Here is a 7,012-nt window from a genome sequence, read left to right as displayed (position 1 = left end):
AAAATTATTCAGCCCCTTTACTTTCAGTGCAGCAAACTCTCTCCAGAAGTTCAGTGAGGATCTCTGAATGATCCAATGTTGACCTAAATGACTAATGATGATAAATACAATCCACCTGTGTGTAATCAAGTCTCCGTATAAATGCACCTGCACTGTGATAGGCTCAGAGGTCCGTTAAAAGCGCAGAGAGCATCATGAAGAACAAGGAACACACCAGGCAGGTCCGAGATACTGTTGTGAAGAAGTTTAAAGCCGGATTTGGATACAAAAAGATTTCCCAAGCTTTAAACATCCCAAGGAGCACTGTGCAAGCGATAATATTGAAATGGAAGGAGTATCAGACCACTGCAAATCTACCAAGACCTGGCCGTCCCTCTAAACTTTCAGCTCATACAAGGAGAAGACTGGTCAGAGATGCAGCCAAGAGGCCCATGATCACTCTGGATGAACTGCAGAGATCTACAGCTGAGGTGGGAGACTCTGTCCATAGGACAACAATCAGTCGTATATTGCACAAATCTGGCCTTTATGGAAGAGTGGCAAGAAGAAAGCCATTTCTTAAAGATATCCATAAAAAGTGTCATTTAAAGTTTGCCACAAGCCACCTGGGAGACACACCAAACATGTGGAAGAAGGTGCTATGGTCAGATGAAACCAAAATTGAACTTTTTGGCAACAATGCAAAACGTTATGTTTGGCGTAAAAGCAACACAGCTCATCACCTTGAACACATCATCCCCACTGTCAAACATGGTGGTGGCAGCATCATGGTTTGGGCCTGCTTTTCTTCAGCAGGGACAGGGAAGATGGTTAAAGTTGATGGGAAGATGGATGGAGCCAAATACAGGACCATTCTGGAAGAAAACCTGATGGAGTCTGCAAAAGACCTGAGACTGGGACGGAGATTTGTCTTCCAACAAGACAATGATCCAAAACATAAAGCAAAATCTACAATGGAATGGTTCAAAAATAAACATATCCAGGTGTTAGAATAGCCAAGTCAAAGTCCAGACCTGAATCCAATCGAGAATCTGTGGAAAGAACTGAAAACTGCTGTTCACAAATGCTCTCCATCCAACCTCACTGAGCTCGAGCTGTTTTGCAAGGAGGAATGGGAAAAAATGTCAGTCTCTCGATGTGCAAAACTGATAGAGACATACCCCAAGCGACTTACAGCTGTAATCGCAGCAAATGGTGGCGCTACAAAGTATTAACTTAAGGGGGCTGAATAATTTTGCACGCCCAATTTTTCAGTTTTTGATTTGTTAAAAAAGTTTGAAATATCCAATAAATGTCATTCCACTTCATGATTGTGTCCCACTTGTTGTTGATTCTTCACAAAAAAATACAGTTTTATATCTTTATGTTTGAAGCCTGAAATGTGGCAAAAGGTCGCAAAGTTCAAGGGGGCCGAATACTTTCGCAAGGCACTGTATGTCTGGATTTCATCACAGGTCTCCCCCCTGAGGGCAACACTGCCATCCTGACTGTGGTTGACCAGTTTTCCAAAGCCGCCCACTTCATTCCTCTCCCCAAACTACCCTCGGCCAAGGACACGGCCCAGCTTATGGAGCAGCACGTCTTCCGGACTCAAGGTGGACATAGTCTACGACCGGCATCCGCAGTTCTCGTTCTGGAAGGCGTTCTGCACGCTCATTGGGTCATCTGCCAGCCTGTCTTCTGGATTCCAACCCCAGTCCAACGGCCAGTCGGAGTGAGCCAACCAGCACTTAGAGATGACTCTTCCCTGCCTAGTCTCCGCCAACCCTACACCTGGAGTCAGCAACTGGTATGGGTTGAGTACGCTCACAGCACCCTTCCTTGCTCTGCCACGGGTCACTTGCCCTTCAAGTGTTCCTTGGGATATCAGCTTCCACTCTTCCCGAGCAAGAGGAGGAAGTCGGCAATCCCTCTGCGCAGATATTCATCTGCCACTGTCGCCATACCTGGAAGAGAGCACGGGCCTCTCTGTTGAAGACCACTTCCAGGTATAGGCGACAAGCGGATCGCCACTGGACCCCTGCTCCACGCTATCAGCTCGGGCAGAGGGTGTGACTCTCCAGGTGGAGTCCCGTAAACTTTCCCTCCTTTTCATTGGCCCTTTCCCCATCTCTAGAGTCATTAGCCCCACTGCTGTTTGTCTTTTGTTACCCCGTACCCTCCGTATTCACCCTACTTTCCATGGGTCTAGAATTCTAGGGGTGGCAGGCAGCCTAGTGGTTAGAGTGTTTGGCTAGTAACCGAAAGGTTGCAAGATCGAATCTCTGAGCTGACTAGGTAAAAATCTGTCATTCTGTCCCTGAACAAGGCACTTAACCCACTGTTCCTAGGCTGTCATTGAAAATAAGAATGTAAAATGAGAAGTCATTTTGAAGGCTGCTCAGGAAAGCAGTCTTTCTGCATGCTGAACATAATAATGCATGACTGTCCTATGGGGAAATACAAGAAAATCAATGGTACCTTTTTCATTTTTGCTTGTTGTATTAATTTACACACTACAGCCAGAACCTTTTTGATTCATACAGAGTGACGAACCAAAGTCAAGTTTTTAGAACAATAGTCGGAACAATGACATACAACAACAGATCAACTTGTCGAGAAATATGTTTTATGGGCTCATATTCACTGGCTTTCACGTTGGGATGAATTTCATGAGCAGCATATATGATCTTATCACTGACTATAAATGTTACTGAACAGGTTCTTAACCACCAGGAATTGTGTGGAGGATTTTGCAGAGATCTGAAGCTCAGGGGAAGCTCAGTATGGCGAGAACTGGAGATGTTTGTACTTTGACCATTGTGTGTATGCATGTGTTTATGTGTGTGTTGATCTGCATGCATTTGTGTGATTTTCTCAATTATGTAAGCAACTGTATGATGATGCGTTTTGACCCTTGTCAGTCTTCTGTGCCGTGCAGGCTTGGAGGGAACTTGAAACACTACAGTACTTGGTGAAGCCTCCTTTGTGCCGATGCCAAAAGCATAGTCGTGGGTTACCATATTGTTCATCAACCAGTTTCGAGCAAATGCTTTCTGACTTATTAGAACATCTAAGGTGGCTGCAGGTTTCCTCCTCTCCTCTCTAACTATTATGTAGCTCATCATGTACCATTAATGAGTGAGTACATAAGTCATCCAGTAGCGTTGAGAGCTGAGCTAATGGTCCTCAGTGTGCTCCTCTAACAGTCTGTAACTGTACCTTTTTATCAGCAGGGAAACACTTGTCAAGGAGTGACTTCCTTAGTAGGGAAAGAAGGTCTGAGTTTAACCTGCCTTGTGTTTAACTCTCTGACAGAGGCAAATGAACTCCTCGGCTGTAAAGAGCGCTAGCAGCTACAGTAATAGAGCTGTGTGAAGGGAGTGGGAGAGAGGTAGGCTGTACCTCTCTGGAGGAGCTGAGGAGCTGTGAAGGTGTGGAGGTGATGGAGTATGTGGGGGGTCTACCTGTCCTAATATTGTTAGACTATATCTGGAAGCCTTTCTGTCCCTGCTAGCTCTGCAGCTGAACCGTTTCCAGGGTTTCCAAGGGAAGTGCCATCAGATTTGACTTGAACTGCCATTTTCTTGGTCAAAGCCCTTTTCCCTGATTTCATTCACATTTACGTCGCTTAGGTTTTAACACCTCACTAAAGAAACACAAGGTCTTAGATCAATGTGTGCACCATGTCAAATCTTAAAGACATGCCATCTAATCAATACAATAAGTACTGTACAGATATAGGATCTTAATTTGATCACCCTTTTGCAGGAGAACTTTCCTGAAAGGCAGGACATTTTAAACGTGTAGTGTATTTATAGTTTAAAAAGGCCTATATAGTTTAGAATTTCCACTTAGAAATTTCAGTCTTGATTTCCCCTTATGAAAAATGTGTCCACCACTACAAAAATGTCCATTATTATAATCCACATAATAATTCACATTTCCTGTTCCACCTGGATTATTTTCCTGCTGTAGGAGACTTGTTCAAATTAAGATCCTAGATCTCTATGTACTGCCAAGAAGTCATTCATCTAAGTAAAAGGACACAATGTCTCTGCCAAACAGCAGATAAAAGAGTTAACTAATTAGTACCAATGAAGTGCCACCTTGGCTAATATTTGAGGTTCTCAGTACAGCTTTATGGGTCTTTTAAAAAGGGAGATATTTCATTAATTTGCTTACGAAGCCATAATAAACAAGATGCAGTGGTTGCAGTTGCCTTTAGAGAGCCATCTGGTTTTCTATGTTAACACAGAAAAATTATAGTAGCTGAACAAAATTAATCAAAATAAATTTCAGATTAATATGGATTTCAGATAAGTGCAATTTAAGTGGATGTTAAACAAGCCATCTAAATATGAGATTGTTTTGTTGTTGATTGTGCACTGACATCCTCATTGACTTCAGGTTAGGTGAGCTGATTCATTTGAGTTTCATTGGGAGAATACAGTTAATCTTGTGTGATGATTGATTTGTAGGGAGAGCTTTGATTGTATTGAGCCCCTCCAGTCAGTGTTGACTTCAGGCGGTGAAATCCCCTAGTGGGATGTCTGCACCAATCTGCCTGAGTATCCATGGATCGATCTTTGGGCTTCATTCTAAGCATGACGGATGCGAGAGGAGACTTCCTTGGAGTGGTATGGCTAAGTTGAATGATAACAGCGCACGCTCACAGCTTATGGGATACCTGCATTCAACCGAAATGTGTCCTCCACATTTAACCCATTCCACATTTAACCTTTGGTTACTGGTCCAACACTCTGACCACTAGGCTACGATCATATGGACGCACTGTTCGATTGGAGTAACTCTATGTCTCTATCAGACCTACAGTATATGAGTGTTGTGTTTTGGTGCGTGGGAAAGACTGTATATTCTATATAGGGGTAAAGAAAAGGATGAAAAACTACAATGGTCTCCCGACAGGCTAAGACATGTAGTGAGGATGTTTTGTTTGTGTGATGGCACACTGTGACCAGTAGAGGGCAGACAGGAGAGTCAGCATAGAAGTGAGGGCACTCCCATCCACAACCAGAATTAAAGAGCAGCGTGACTGAATATATATAATAAATGATCATGACTACTGTAATCAATTACACACGTATTTAAACATTACGCAATATTTTAACATGATGATCCCCTTTAATTTGTGCCACATCATACAATCCACATGATATGACCTCTAAATCATATACTGGTCGGTCAACTTAAAAATGAATATTTCCATATAGATAATGTGCCATGTAGTTTTGATAATCTCCTTCCTTTTGAGCAGAGAGGAGTCAGTCTATATTGGAGGGAGTCGTTTAGAGACGGCCTACTCAGTCTGTATGTAGATTAGTCTCCCTGTCTGTCTGTATTCCTTTCCAGCCTGCCTGTTATCTGAGGGTGCTACGCTGATTCCGCAACGCCAAGCTCTCACAGGATTACTGCTGTGGGGAAAAATCACCCTTTTGAAATGGAAATGAACATCAAAAACATAAAACCACATCAAATCATGGGATGCGTATATGTGAGTGCCTGCAGGTATAGGTAAACTGCAAGATGTATAGTTAACATGCATCTTCTGCCAGTAAAATACAATTTGCTTTAAGAACTGGATGTTACTCAATAAGAGTAATTACTGGCCTTACGGCAAAATCAATAACCCCTAGTCCGTCTCCCTTGGCATGGACTCAGTAAGAGAGGCCACGCCCTTTGACATTAAAACAGTGACAGAGGTAAGATTATCATCCAAAACACGGTGTAACCCAACCCCTTTCCCTAATTCTGTCTGTCTCCCTTTCCACCTGAGCTCAGGTCAGCCACAATCTGGATGTAGCTGGCTCTGTGGGTAGAGGAGCGAGGTGGAGAGGGAGATGCTAGTGGTGGTGGCATTATGTCTGGTGTTGTTGTTGAGGGATGGCAGCTCAGTGTTGGCACACTCCCTCTGCTGGTGTAGTGTTTGTGATTAGGGGAGCATGGCTGGTGGCCGACGGTGGAGACTGTAGTAGAGTCACAACCCAGAATAATGAACCTGCTGTTTACTGCCCACTGAAGGAGAACAATCACAACAAACCTATCTCTCTTGCTATCTCTCTCTCTCTCTCTCTCTCTCTCTCTTGCTATCTCTCTCTCTCTCTCCTTTTCTCTCTCACTCTGTCACTTTCACTCTCCTCTGAGCCTGTGTGTATTTTTCTCCCTACCTTTTCTCTCATCACGCTCTTTATTTCTCTGTTACCTGGGACTTTGTTTTCTCCTTTCTCTCCGTTTCTCCTGTCTTATTAGATGTTTAACTGCTCAAATATGGCCTTCTTGAGGTTAAGAGGGTGTGGCCCCTCTTTCTTTCTCTTTCACTCTCTCTCTCTGTCTCTCCCTCTCTCTCAAGATGTTTTGTTATATGAACATTGCCTCCTGTTGTGGTCTGAGAGAGGGTGGGCTGTCTCTCTCTCCAGTGCTCTCCTCAGTAAGCTGATCCTGCTGGCACAGGGTGTGGGGAGACTTCCTTTTCTGGAAGGACCTGATGCGTCATGTTAATGATCCGCTTCTCACTCCTCTCTCCCCAGCCTGCCAAAGGAGCAGGGTTCTCATTTGATATCGCAGCCCCGTCTGGGAACAACATAAGCAGCCTCTTACCGCTCAGGAAGCACTCAACGCTGGAGTCAACCGTCCACTGATCATTTGGCTCTCTGTGTTCTCTGTCTAGCTTTGTTTAGCTCTCTTTCCTCTCTCTCTCTCTCTCTCTCTCTCTCTCCCTCTCTCTCTCACTGTTCTCTCTCTCTATAACTGTGTGGATCACGCCCCCACTTCTCTCTCTCGTGCGTGAGCTCTCTGTCTCTCACTAACTCCCTCACTCCCTCACCCATCTCTCTCTCTCTCTCCCTCTCTCTCTCCCTTTCTCTCTCTCACTCTCCCTCACCCTCCATCAGTTTCTCCACCAGCTTCAGTCAGACTAGAAGGGAGTTGGAGGCTACTGGGTCTACTGTCAGATAGGCAGGACTAGATCCAACAACCCACAGGATTATTTACCTTTAAAGGAATATACTCTTTT

The sequence above is a fragment of the Oncorhynchus tshawytscha genome, linkage group LG06, assembly GCF_018296145.1.
Source record: "Oncorhynchus tshawytscha isolate Ot180627B linkage group LG06, Otsh_v2.0, whole genome shotgun sequence".
Classification (NCBI taxonomy): domain Eukaryota; kingdom Metazoa; phylum Chordata; class Actinopteri; order Salmoniformes; family Salmonidae; genus Oncorhynchus; species Oncorhynchus tshawytscha.
Note: the sequence above shows the minus strand (reverse complement) of the source record.